Here is a 13,103-nt window from a genome sequence, read left to right on the forward strand (position 1 = left end):
CTGCTGGGTTGCTGACATGCTTCGCCCTATGCTCCTAAGTCACAACAGACATGATGGGTGCAATTTTCTGCCATTAACCAGGACTACAGCAAAATATGGGCTTGGCAGCATGCCAGCTGACCCAAATCTATCTGTGTTCGCTCTGCGACTGAACATCATGGGGTTTTTTCTCATTCTGTGTTGCTGCACAAGAACAAGGGGGAGATCTGGTCATTAGTTACCACATACCTAACTTTTTTCGTTGATCTATTTTATCAGGTATTCCAACGATAAATTAAAACCAAGAGACTTATACGCAGTTCTTTTATCTTAACAGCATGTTGAATTCCTGTGGGAAGATGCCAACATATATATTGAAGATGAGGATATCAACAGCTATGAAGTGATGCAGTCAGCACAAGGTCTGAAAAGGGATCAGTGACACAGTAACAGACCTTCCAGTGGCTGGTTCTTCTCCAACTCCTTCTCACATGTCTAACCTGCACACCCAACAACCCACACACCTTAAAATAATGGCACCTGAAAACAAGTCCTCGGATACCTTTCACCATCAGCTAATAAAGAGTATTATTTAATTATTGATTATAGGCGTGGGAACAATAAATCTGAACAAAGAGAAGAAATCTCAATGTTCTTTGAGAATACTGAGAACTTGTCATGGTTTAACCCCAGCCGGCAGCAAGGACCACACAGCTGCTCGCTCATTTCCCCACGTTGCAATGGGGGAGAGAATCAGAAGATTAAAAGTGAGAAAAAAAATGGTGGGTTGAGATAAAGACAATTGAATAGGCAGGGCAAAAAACCATGCGTGCAAGCAAAGCAAAACAAGGAATTCATTCACTGCTTCCCATGAGCAGGTAGGTCTCCAGGAAATCAGGGCCCCATCACACGTGACAGTTACTTGGGAAGACAAACACCATAGCTCCAAACGTCCTCCCCTTCCTTCTTCTTCCCCCATCTTTACATTCTGAGCATGACATTACACGGCATGGAATATCCCTTAGGTCAGTTGGGATCAGCTGTCCCAGCTGTGTCCCCTCCCAGCTTGTGGCCCCCCAGCCCGCTCGCTGGCGGGGTGGTGTGAGGAGCAGAAAAGGCTTTGACTGCCAAGCAACAACTGAAAACACCAGTGCGTTATCAACAGTATTTCCCATCCCAAATCCAAAGCAGAGCACCATTCCAGCTGCTAGTAAGAAAGTTAACTCTATCCCAACTGATACTGCGCCAATACTTTAAAAAATATACTTACTATAAACTTATAAATACCTTTAATTTATCAGTGGTTTTGTAACATCTGGAAATATGTAAAAACAACGCAGAAAAATTACAAGCTAAAAGTCTGTTTTCAGTTCGCTTTTAAAAATATTTTTTTCCTCTGCCCCAATTTTCATGCCTTTATCAGGTATAGTTATTTAAGTTCTCCATGAATCTTCTGTCTTAAAAGACTCACAGACGCAATTGATCTTTATCATGTTCTTTTAAACACAAGGGGGCACCAACAAGCTAGTGGAGCAAGACAGAAACTGCTCACATACAGTAAATTAGAAAAAAACTGTTACAACTCTTGATAGTCTTCTCAAGTGGGACGGATTTTGAAAATAAAGGAAAGCAATGCAATGCTTTGTCATTCTTTCATCTGAAATGACTGGAAGAGTAATCCTTGACATGTGCATATTATGCTGCCTTGTTTCTTTTACTAGAAATTGGATTATCTATTAGAATTTGGATTATTTCCAACTGCATATGGTTATCTAGGAAGGTGGAATTCTGTTTCCTTGGTTTTACAAAGAGAGAATCCAACTTCTAAGTAAAAAAATACCAAATCCCCCCCAAAACGCAAAGCTGACCCAAAAGACCATTAGCTTTTTTTTTTTTTTTTTAACATAGAAATATCAGTAATGTTTGTGTTACTCAAATTTCTGGTCCCTTTTTGATTTCTTTGTGTTTCCATAATAAAGCCCACTAAAAAGGAAGTGTTGAAATATCAATGAAGATATGGAAGTTCTTAATGTAGTGTGATCCCATCGATTGAAATACGGGTATCTGCACATACAAACAGGTGGAATTTGCCCCAGTGCAGAGGGTGAGGACGAGACCCAACACCATGTAAATCCTGAGAGCAGAGCTGTGGGGTGATAGACGGGCAATCTAAGCTCTGCTTGCTCACCTTTCTAACTGCTGAATTTCTGCTGTGCTTTTCTAGTCCCATTGCAAGATGCCACGTCAGGTTGTAAGCCTATATACGTGAAAGATCAGTTGCTATACATTTTCTCTCTGGTGCTCATAAAAGATAGCTAAACTCAAAGGAATATAGATCTTTTCATGCAATGAATGAAAGCAAGTCACTTTTGGGAATTCAGTGAATGGTTTTGGCAGAATGCTTTCTTTCTAACTTACCCATGTTTCTCTTCTTTGACTTCAGACACTGAAGGTTTCCTCCCTAGGTGTTTCCTGCTTTCTTAGGTGCGCTCTCATTCTTCCTGGATTTTTTATGTTCTTCTAATTCTCAAGGTAATTACCTGTCTAGCCCTTCCCTCTTCCCAGCCTAGACAAACATTAGTAGAACTAGTTTTCAAAGGAATTAACACTTTCCAGGTGAACTTGAGGTGTCAAAGCAGACTCCCTGACTGAGAGCTCATTTAGGTGGGACCCTTGAGTCAGACGGTAACAATCACAAGGAGGAAACATGTTTTTTTGCAAGTGCTAAACTATTTTCACCCATTTAAAATCACAACTGAGCCCTGCACAACCCTGTATAGAGTTAAAATGGCTTAGCAATGTAGTCATACCATACGCAGAACGATTATACCGTTCATATGATGATGATCCAAGTATGAAAGTTTCAAGCTTCTATTATTCTGCTTGGGAAAATGGATCTACAATGACACAGATCTCACTGTTAAGATTTTCCTGATAATTTACCATGTTTGGACCTGCACAGAATGCTTTTCCCATTCTCTGTGTTCATATAGGTTATGAACTGCCTGTTCACTGTTGTGTTCAGCTGTCTACCACATTTAGGAAGGATTTATTAGTGGATTTCAAATCATGAAACCTGCAGATGGGGTAACGTCTACTATCAATTTATCTGTCCCAGAACAAAGACAGAGATGGCTGTGCAGAACAAAAGGCAGAAGGTCTCTGGGGAGGTTGGGGAGACCAGATGCAGGGCAGTGCTGGATTAGAAGTCCCTCTGCATTAATTGCATGCAAGTATAACCTTGACTGCCATGTAATCACAGCTGTTAAGTTTCTTTGCTAAGAGGCCCTCCAATTGGTAGACATGAAAATATAATTGCTTGCAGCCATGAAAATATCGTTTCTTGCCCATTTCGTGGAGGCAGAACTCCCAATTAATGGTTTCTACATTGAGAAAACTCTTTTGGCTTTGTAAATATATATGTAGTCTTTAAATTCATCATAAACTCAGAAGTATCATGTGCCTTAAAAATGGTTTTGTGGATAAAACACAGAAGAGGGAGTCAAGAAATGTGAATCGTTTTCACACCGTTAACTACCTTGCTTGTGAGTATGAGTCAGCTAACTTGTCTGAGCTTTAGTTCTCAAGTGTAAATGTTTACCTTGTACATTACTGACAACAGGCCCAGTTGCTTGGAAAAAAAAGACCATCGCTCCTGCAAACTTGAGACTGAAGCCTGGCTTTTCCAACCTTAGCAACAGTGGCTTCCAACTGCACTTACCAGCCCTTGAAATCAGGGAAGTCTATGGCTTAATAAAGTCTGTGGGTGCGTGAGAGGGGCTTTTTCTTCAGTCACTTACTCTTAAATAGTTGATGGGATGGAGTTGAGGGGAGGAGCAGGTCAGTTTAGGAGTGTCCAACTATTGCCTAAGCCATTTTTTTTCTCCCTTTCTTTTTACTTAATTCCCAAAATACTAGTGGTTTTGCTTGCATTGTGCCACGTCTCCAACTCTGTTTATGATAGAGGCATTTTTGTGTGTGTGTGTGCTAGCAGCAGTGTTCATTCCCGTACTTGCAAAAGCTCAAGCTTTGCTTGTGCTGAACTGCACATCGCTTCAAGCAGAACTGTTCCTGTCCTGTGCTGCTGGGACATTCGACAGTCAGCTCGTTCACTACAATTGCCCACAGAACATCATCACCTGACACTTTTGTTTGGGGCTTGAGTAATCAATATTCACGACATCCTTGTGTTTTGCTTCCTTTTCATGAGTCATTATTCCTACAGTTGTTTTCATGTTTACCTCCACTTTTTCCCTTAGATAAATACATTTTATTCTTTTTGCCTTCCTTTCATTTATGTTTTCCCTCTTATCTACAGATATTTTACATGTGTGCCCTAGACTTCTGGGATGCCTTTGATAGGTGCCTTACATTAAACACGACTGCAGCATCCATCTCTGCAGTGTATCCAAACAATATACAATACAAGCGACACCACCGGGGAAGTTAGCCAAGGACACCAGAGCAATCTCTATCATCGCAAAAACTGTCCTGGAATTTTTAACATTCACATAAAACATCTGTTTCTCATCCATGCATGGTACTTAATATATCTTCCTCAGACATATGAATCAACTCTTTGGGGATCTGGATACATTGTTTTAGGGAAGCAAGGTAGTCCGTACATGATAATGAAATTACACAGTGATTACGGTTCCACATGAATAAATTTTGGTGGCAACATTGGCTTAATCCATCCCTCTGCCTGTACCCGCTGGACCTTTTACTGCTGCACTCATTCCTTCCCCTGTGCTATGGCTCTGCAAGCGTGTGAGAAACTACTCAGGTAACTAAAGGGAGGGGGCAGAGAGCAAGTTCTGGTTTGTTTTCAGTTGAATCAGTTCCTCAAACCATTTCACAACATGACAGCACACATGCTAGTGATGGTGCAGAGCAGGAGACAGCTCTGGAAAGGGGAAAGAGCTAAGGGCTACTTACAACATCCTCAATAACCATGCTGCTGCATGTAGCGCTAGAGCCTGAATTGGAATCACTCATAGAAAAGTTAGAAAATGCCCCATTGTGAATACTGAAACTTTTAACATCATGGATCCCAAGTCTGATAAAATTTCATTTCAGGCAGCAATACAAACTTCCTGAACTTATTTCATTCACTGTGTCAACTATGACATATAATGTTTCCATCAAGCTGAAATAAAGTGTTCTTTCCAAAGCATGGAAGTTTCCTGCAGACAGGAAATTCTCTTGCTAACCAACCAAGCAGAAATTAAGTCAAATGACAAATACAACCTGGTTTTCTTGCTGTTATATTTAAATCTCCACCTAAGACAATTGAAAAAATAGAAAGAGGCTCTTGACATGATAAAGATAATGCTGCCAAAGCAAATTACCTTAACCTTTCCAAACCCAGAAAACACAAACTCAAAAGTAAAGCTTTCCAGTCACAGCGCTCTTTCTTATCTGTGCTGTGCAGGTTTGCTGTAGATTTCCCCTTTGTTTTCCATACTGAATTTGTATTGATGACAAAAGGAACTTTGATCTGCAAAGCTGAATTTTATGCCTGGGCTCTAGAGCTGTAATTTAAAAGGAATGAGTGTTTCCTGCATGCATTTGATACATGCAAAACTCAAAAGCGGTTAGAAATTTCAGATATGCTAGATAATAAAATACACCGGGGAATCAGAAAAAGATAACTAACCTGAATACAGGCATGCACAAAGCTCACGTAACTCATACACATCCATATATTCATCCCTCCTCCCCACTTTCCACCCTCTGTATTTGGCACCAGTGCATAGAAGTCCATTTCCAGTGACAGAGGCAATGGCTGCCCCCTCTTCAAGTGGCTGTGTTTCAGTGGCACACCAGGCAGAAACAAAACGAAGTAGTAACGGACATGTACTCCTTGCCTTAAAAGAACCCGGCTGTGGAACACAGGAGGTGTCAGTGGTAGTTTCAGCATTCTGAGGGCGCGTAGCTTTGCTGTTGCTGAACATCAAGCACTCAGCTGATGGGAAAAACCTGATTCTGGCAGAACTATACCAGCATCACCTTCAGTATTGCAAAGCTTTAAAAGATACAATGCCTCCTGTGATTTTTGCCAGGATTGCGGAAGACAGTCTTTCATCCTAAATGTGCTTCATTGTCCTTGTTTCTGGGGAGTGAAAACCCACTGACTTAAATTTTCTGTTCAGAACATAATGCAAACTAGTGGCAGGGAATAAAACCCTGAGGATGTTTTTCATCTGCTTTGGCCTGGGTCTGATGCCAGGAAAACCTCCAGCAAGATGAAGGGGTAATTAGCACCGGAGAGGCCTGGCATCACAACCAGGAGACCCCAAGGTGCCTCTGTTACGTAGCTACTGCACTCGCAGGGGAAGAAAGACGTAGGAAAGAAAAATGTTTAACGAGGACTACATGGTCTGAATCTGTCTCCTTTCACTGGTGTAATCAGAAGCAACTCTGCTTAAGTCGATAAAGTTACAATGGTAAGTGGGAATTGTAACAAATGTTTGGTCATCAAAGAACTTTAGGATGATGTCAGACAATATAATGTTTAAGTTTTGATAAGAGGCTAAAGCAGTAGCTTGAGAGTCGTCTAGTGTAGTGCTTAAGTATTTATGCATATTTTATTAGCATTCATTTCATAATTACCAAAACGTTATTGTGCCAGATGTATATTTATAAATACCACCAGATTCACTACAGCACCAACTTTATTTATGTGATAAATATTGGCGTGTTTGTCTTAGAAAATAATCTCGTTTGCTTGGGCGTCTTTAATTAGTTCCGCTTTCTGTCATTCTCTGGAATTGATTTTTGCGTGTTTATTCTTTCTGAACTGTGTGTACAGTCCTTGCATAAATGCCAGAACTTGGGTGATATGTTGTTCGTCTCTGAAGCTTTGTTAAAGTGTTTTGAAACGTGAAAAATGGAGGTTTCTATAAATCTGCCAGAGAATCATAGCCAGTTGGGTTTTTTTTTTAGAAGTTGAAGAAACTTGGAAATGGGCAGGAAAAGTTTAAATGTGTTTTCTTTAACAGTTTGAAACATCGTATTTCATGTTGCTATTATAAACAGTGAAATGCCCTATTACCTTATTTGGTTAAAAAAGCAGACAAGCTATATGCAACGGGTATTCTGCCTTAAAGACATTTTTTTACAACAATTATTAATTACAGTGCCTGATAGTTGGCATACCATATTGGTGCTACTGAGCCGAGAAGCCAAATATTGAAAGTTTCTGTTTGAAGGTTCAGTTCACAACCCCTCTGTTTGGATTAAGAGCAGAATGTTTGTGTGAATTTTTTTGCAAAAAGTTGAGCTTCCAATGTTTAATGGAAGTGGTATTATAACACAGGCCATGTCTCCAAAGTCATCTGAAAATGAACAGCAAAACAGTTTTAAATGCAAACATACGTTTCATAAACTTTGGTTTATTTGACACCTTTTTTTTTAATAAGGAGATGAATTTTACAGCTGACAAAGTAGAAATTAGACAGTATGATGTTCAACAAGTATTCCATCCTGAGGTTTTTTGAGCTTCATAACCAAGATTTCTATTTATCTTAGATTACGCAAGATTCAGTGACAGGAAGTCTAGTTTGTGTAAAAATTTTCTCATTGCTCTGCATCCCTTTTTCCAGGTTAGTTATCTGTTGCAATCTATGCCTAAACATAGATGTAGCATTTAAAAGCTCTGTCCTGGTCTACGGTGTTCAGACATGAATCACCACATAACTTCCCAACACGTTAATGGCATTTATTCAAGAGGAAGAAGTTGATCTCACAAGACACATGTCGATGCTTGCCCATGTATTGGGTGGCAAGTCTGGTTTCTAGAGGTATTAAATTACAAAAAAGTATAACTATCTTTATGTGAACACATCATAAATGTTTTAAATGTAAAAGTGGAATAAAAGAAGCAATTGTGGCAGACAGTGGAGAAAGAATTTACCCGATAAGACTTTGCTCATCCAGAATTCATATAAAGCACAGTGTTTGAGGTGCTATAAAAATCCCCCAGCGTGATAGCCGCTGGAATTTTACAGCACAAAATGGGAGGTTTTGCATGTAGAAATGCCCTGTGAAAGGAGGAAGTTCGCAATCTTCAGAGCCCTGCACTAAGGCACTGGCTTCTTAGCTTTACTCCCTTTTTTCCCCTGGCAGATGATCTGGGATAATGCCAAGGACCAAAGTATGGAAGATAGCCATTCTGGCACGCTCTGACCAAGCGAAAGACTGTCTCTTCCCTTCAGACTCGTGGGTATTTTGCCGGTTTGGGTATAGGATCAACTCTGCCAAGAGATACTTGCCATTACCTGGCTCTGTAAGTGCCTGTGTTACTACTGGGCAAGTAATTCAAAGACTGTTACGAAAACCAGCCACAGCCTTAAAAGTGAAATAGAAATACTCTTTAGCTTTTTGAAAATTTTAAATTCAGCATTGTTTTTCCAAGTTCAGTTGCAATAACAAAGGGAGCTCAATGATTTTAACTTGCTTTAATTGTTCTTGCCTACCTACAGGCATGAGAAAACATGTCTGTAACATAAATCACCAGATTACCTATTAGTATAAATTTGAACTCTAACCTCTGAGCTAAATGCAAGCACTAAAGAGTGGTTTGGTTTCATTTCAGAAAGATTTTTCAGTTTTGTTTTTGAAAACAACGGTCATCGAAATGCAATTATTTGATGCGATGATGTGTAGTACAGGAGTTAATCTCAGCGTTGCTAAATTCTAACACAAAGGACAGTAGGAATATTTGAATTCAGGTGCAAAATTTGAAGCGTGGGAGCATTTTCCTCTAGGATTTGTGCCCATTTCATTATAAGATTTGGTTCAAATTGCCTATCCAAGGCCCTCGAATCTCTGGCTTGTTCACCGGGGCAGGCATCAGAGCACATGATTTATGGAGCATCTCACTGGTGCGTTTGCCCTCACTTGGGAGAGGGCTGGCAAAGTAGCTCTCTCTTGTTCCTACTTGGTCCTCAAAGAAGGCATAAAGCAGTGTCTAACCCAGTGCGTCCCTTGCGTGGGAGAGAACTTCACTTCATCAGTTAAAAGACCCCCTAATTGCTCTCTGTTTGCCAACTTCTCCAATAGCTGATAAGTGTTTGCGGCGAAAGGGTCCAGTGGGAAATGTAACACAAGGAGTCATCAAATTCTCACACTTGTGTGAAAACTGGAAGACTTACAGGGCAAGTACCAAACAAAATATTACATTGTGCTTCTGCTTTGAATGTCTGGAAAAGTGTCTGCTGCTTGCTGTGTGCGCGTGGAATCGCCCTTCATCTATTAGCAGCAGATTTTATCATTCATTGTTACTGCCAGATCTGAACAACCAGTAAAACTGAAATATTGATTTTGAATCTGTCCCTACACGGCACATAATCAGCAGAATGGTCTAGAATATGTGTACGCTTCACATTAATAGAGTTCCAGGTGTTAATGAGATTAAGAAATATCACTGATGGCACTGGGCAAACTGGCAAATCTGTTGTTTCTCGTGAGGGTGTGCGATTAGAAATGAATCCAGTCTCATTCTTAGATCTCAGACTGAGATTGCAAGGTCTGCAGAGGAAGGAAAAAACCCTATTGATAATCAGCCCAATGCAGTATGAGCTGTTACAGTCGTGTAGCTGAGCAAAATGACAACTGAAGTTTGGTGGAATGAATAAAACCTTCTAGACACAAAACTAAAGTAACCCAAAACTCACAACATACACTCAGAATTAAATCCAAAAATTGGGGCTGTTTTCCAAGACAGTATTTACTCAGCACCTGTCTTTAAGCCTCATTATGCAAAATCCAAACCTTGTAAAATAGAAATGTAATCAGGTTAAGCAGATAGCTCTTTTTCTTTGCTTCTCTTGATTTGGATTATATATCTCCAGCAAGATGGTCTTAAATTTTTAATATACACCACAGCTGTTCCGGAATTAGTAGAGAAGGGAATAGCTGAATGGAAGGAAAATCTTATCAAGTGAGTAGAACTAACAAAGACAATTCTGAATAAGTTTTGTCAGCAGTGTTTCTTGCTTCTGAGAATCTGAAGGGTCTTGTTTCTGGGATGTCAAGTCACAGCGGGGGAGTTGCCGAAAATAAAACATAATTTAAGAATAAATATAAATCCTATCTAGTTTAGAAGAACTCGTCATAGGGTAACAGTTTCCCACAGGCTTGAATACAGTTAGGGAAATGGTCCTTCTAAGGACATTTCCGTTCTGGAGGAATCCCCCTTCAAAACTTCAACATGTTATTACAGAGTCACTATCTCCAGCTGCCAAAAAGAGTCCTATGAGAAAATGACTACCCTGACATTTCCTTCTGAGGTCTCTTCTTTCTCATTTTCCTTCTGGAGATCTTCTGTTTGGGAGTGTGAGTCAGTGGCAATAGTGGGATTCAGCACATCATAGACTCTTCCCAGCAGGAGAAAAGTGTACAGTGGAATATATTTTATACTCCAGGAGAGACCTTATCACTGCCTACAACTACCTGAAAGACCAGTGTAGAGTGGCGGGGGTCAGTCTCTTCTCCCAGGTAACAAGTGATAGGACAAGAGGAAATGGCCTCAAGCTGCACCAGGGGAGGTTTAAATTCGGTATTAGGAAAAATTTCTTCACTGAAAGGGTTATCAAACATAGGCACAGGCTGCCCAGCAAAGTGGTGGAATCACCATCCCTGGAGGTATTTAAAAGATGGGTAGATGTAGTGCTGAGGGACATGGTTTAGTGGTAACTTGGCAGTGCTGGGTTGACGGTTGGACTTGATAATCTTAAAGGTCTCTTTCAACAAAAACAATTCTACGATTCTATAATATACACACATACTCACCGACATGCATATAAAGGCACACAGAGCTATGTATGCAAATTAGAGAAAGTTCAACATCCAAGACATGTTACCTAGACTTTCTTTGGAAGACTGTGACATTTAGGATGGCCACCAGCTCCTTTGGAAATCAGCAGGAGCTGGGGCAACATGCAAAGAAGCTTTGCTGTTTACGTAGCTGAAGTTTACCCACCACACCAGGGGAAGACCTCCTGCGTCACTCTACCCAAAGATGTTTTTGTATGTTATTCACAGCAGTTGACACGTAAGGGTTGCTCTTGAGAGTCCAGGAGCATTTCTAAAGTCACCGCAAGCTATAGGCTTGACTGATCAATTGCAAGACCTTTAACCAGGGGCATTAAAATATAGCTTATTTGTTTTCATGAGTTCTATCAGCATAAGATGTGCTGTGCTTTGAAAACACCCGCGTTGCAGGAAACAGTGAACATGAAGGACTTGCATTATAGTATAATTAGGTCTGAATTAAAGTAATTGAATTTATATGAAGTAGTTCTAAAATATGATCACTATTTAGAATGAAAATGTAAGAAACCTGGCCTTCTTTGTACACAGACTACTCAAGATTCTTATGCTTGTCTCAAAGTGCTAGTCCATGGGAGTTTCCATGTCTTGATTCTCAAAGGAATCCTAAAAGTACAGCAAAAGCTGCAGGAAAAAGGAGAGCAGGGTAGTACTCAGAGGACTCAGTTTCTGTTATTCACGTAATGTATGACCTTTGGTATCTCTCTGTGCCTATATCTTTTTCTATTCTTGGTCTGCTTAGGTTGTACCTTCTTAGAAAGATTAATTGTGTTCAAGCATTAGCATTACCATATTTCAATAAAACTATTATTAATTCAAAAAAATAAGGAGTTGGGGGACTAATAGGTGATTTGGACCAGGACAGTAAAATGGAGGTCCATTCTTCTCAGGTCCAGCACGGAGTTCCTATATGAATTTAAACAGGTCTTTGCCTGTGCTTCCATTCCCTATCCGTAAAATAAGTAGTTTTGCTTCCTTTCTTTATCTTGCCTACCTGTATTTGGAATTCTGTAGTGCATGGACATCTAACAAAACACACATATCTACACACAGCATCCAACACAACAGGACCTCAGGCAATGTCTCCAGCATAAGACAGTCTTATATCTACTGATTCAGATCAAGTTCTGCCCAGTGTTGAAGAGCTACCACATATGCCACAGTGATTCACACTTTTTTCCAAGCCTGGAAGACAAATCAGCTTTAGAATCCAAAACCAAATTCAGATTATTTGTGAGGTTCACCAGCTCTTCTAACCTTTTTGGTAAGCCTGGCTCTTTAGACAGTGAGAAAATGTAAAACTAGATAAGCTTAATCTGGTTTTGTATTTTGCTATTGGAACTTTACACATCTCAGATTTTCACTTTACATCAATTACAGACAAAATTACAAATCTGAATTCCGTACTCAAGTTAAAAGGTATTAGTGTTGTCAGAACCATTGCCCAAGGATGGATTCCTGTATTTAGTCCTTGTTGGTCAGTCTTAAAATTGGCACTATCATTGTTATAGACGTACCAATGTAGGCAGTAGAGGCTGACATTTTGTCTTTTTTTAATCATCTCATAAATACAGAAGTGTTTACCCCACAGTCGATCCTATCACTCATAAGAAGAACTCGGGATTCGGCAAATCTAATAGAAAACTGCTATACAGAAAAATGAAGTTTGCATCTTAGGCGGCAGTTCTTGTTCCCTCTTCTCCATATTTACTGTGCCTTAGAAATTACCCTTCTCTTCCCACTGCAGAGAGACCTCCTTCTAAGTGCGTTTCCCTAAGGAAATGAGAATGTGTATCTACTTAATTTAAAAAGACTGAATATAACTGTGTTTTGGAAATTTTTTAATCTGATGATGAGCTGCAGCCCTTCTCACTATGCTGCAGACACCATACCAAAACAAACAAAGTATTTGGTAACACTCTGCTCTCCAAGTGGATTTGCACTCCTCAGAGGACTAATGCACTAAAGCAGAAGGTATAAACACAGGCTACAGACATCTTTGGTGAGAGTCTATGGATTTCAGCTGAGTCACACCAGGGAAAAATGTACCGGGGCAAATTAAACTCATTTCCTTTCTGAGGGCATTACAGTTACTAACTAGAAGTGCCAAGTATTTTCTCTGAGAGTCTACAAGACATGATGCTTGGAGCATATGTGCTGGCAGAAGGGGGTGTTTGTTTTACTTATTTCACATACAAACAGCTCTACATTATTTTTCACATTTTACAGTAAATAACTGTTCCATAATGCAGACAGTAAAAAAAGAAATCCATATTTGCAGACAGCTA

This window comes from Charadrius vociferus, unplaced genomic scaffold (genome assembly GCF_000708025.1).
Source record: "Charadrius vociferus isolate BGI_N301 unplaced genomic scaffold, ASM70802v2 scaffold115, whole genome shotgun sequence".
Classification (NCBI taxonomy): Eukaryota; Metazoa; Chordata; class Aves; order Charadriiformes; family Charadriidae; genus Charadrius; species Charadrius vociferus.